This window comes from Bidens hawaiensis, unplaced genomic scaffold, assembly GCF_021521415.1.
Source record: "Bidens hawaiensis isolate Kalapana, Puna unplaced genomic scaffold, B.hawaiensis_p1.1 tig00037560_1, whole genome shotgun sequence".
NCBI lineage: Eukaryota > Viridiplantae > Streptophyta > Magnoliopsida > Asterales > Asteraceae > Bidens > Bidens hawaiensis.
In genome coordinates this window covers 82,151-83,793 of record NW_027496548.1, presented here as the reverse complement: position 1 = coordinate 83,793, position 1,643 = coordinate 82,151, and positions in this window count along the sequence as shown.

Here is a 1,643-nt window from a genome sequence, read left to right as displayed (position 1 = left end):
TCTCGCTTTAGGATCGGCTTCACTCACCGTCCAAGGGTTTTCCCCTTTCTTTATCACTCACCTATAGTACGAGTATAAATATTTTTTAGTCGGATACACGATCCGGCTTAAGACCTTTAGTTCAATTCTTATTTACTTGAAAACCTTTAGTTCAATTCTTATTTACTTGAAAACCTTTAGTTTAAAAGTAAGTCATAAACCTTTAGTCTATATTCAAACCCGACGTTTCTTCTTCTCCAAGAAACGTAATCATTTATTTTTATTATTTAAGAATACTCATTATTCATTAAATAATATTTTCATAACAAAGATTATATATACATATATACTTACAAACATATATATGTAATCACAATATTCAATACACAATCTTTTATTCATTTCTTTATTATGTTTATATTTCTTTTCTTTTATCGAGGTATCGAGTATAACCTCGACTTAACGCTCAAGCCTTTAATATAATATTAAATTCGTTATTACGCCAAACCTTAGTGGCGTATAGAAACCTAGGAACTCGAGCAGCACTCCAATGCCGCTTTAATCTCCTCGACACGCAAATCGAGGAACGCCAAATCTTTAACACTTGATGACACGACTTTCAAGACTCTTTGTCATCTTAACAACACCTTCTTGATTGAGTGTGGGTGGAGGGTGGTATAAACATCGAGGAAACGTTGCTACACAAATGAGGGATCGACACACTTATCGAGGCAAATCGTTATATGTTCTAGAGAGAGGCTAGAGAGAAGTGAGAGAGCAGATTTGGTGTGTTAAAATGATCTGCCCATGGCCGCTATTTATAGGCAATATTTTGGATCCCATCGCGTACAGCGTTGGGTCTTTTGGCTGGCCTATCGCGTACCTCGACTTAGGCCCGGCCAGTCATACACTAGACCTGCCACGTGTTGACACGTGGCAGGCACCGTTCCACGTTGCGACACGTGGCGGCAGTGTTGCCACGTGGTGACACATGGAGGAAGACGTTGCCACCGTGTGCCACATGGCACATGTGTCACACATTGTCAGTCACCCCATCGCGTACCGCGATGGGTGTTTTCTTCTAACCTGTCGCGTACCCCGATGGGTCAGGAAAATCAGAATTTACATTTTAAACCCTCCACTTTGGAATTTAGCAATTTTAGTCCCTAGACTTTGGAAAGTTGATTCTTTAAACTCGAAATTTTCATGTTGTTACATCCTCCCCACCTTGAAACAAATCTCGTCCTCGAGTTTGCTTTACTCGAACAAGTGGGGGTATTTCTTTCTCATTTCCGATTCGAGTTCCCAAGTATATTCAGGCCCTCTACGCGAGTCCCATTTTACTTTCACAATTATCAACGTTCTTTTCTTTAACTTCTTTGTTTTCGAATCTTCAATTTGAATTGGACGTTCTATGAATTTTAAGTTCTCATTTATTTCAAAGTCTTTTAATGGCATAGCCAACGATTCATCGGTCAAACACTTACGCAGATTCGAGACGTGGAATACATCGTGTATCCCTTGCATTTCCTCAGGCAGTCGCAACCGGTATGCAACATTTCCGATTCGTTCGAGTACCTCAAAAGGTCCAACAAATCGAGGACTTAATTTTCCTTTCTTACCGAAGAGAACAACGCCTTTCCAAGGCGAGACTTTCAATAACA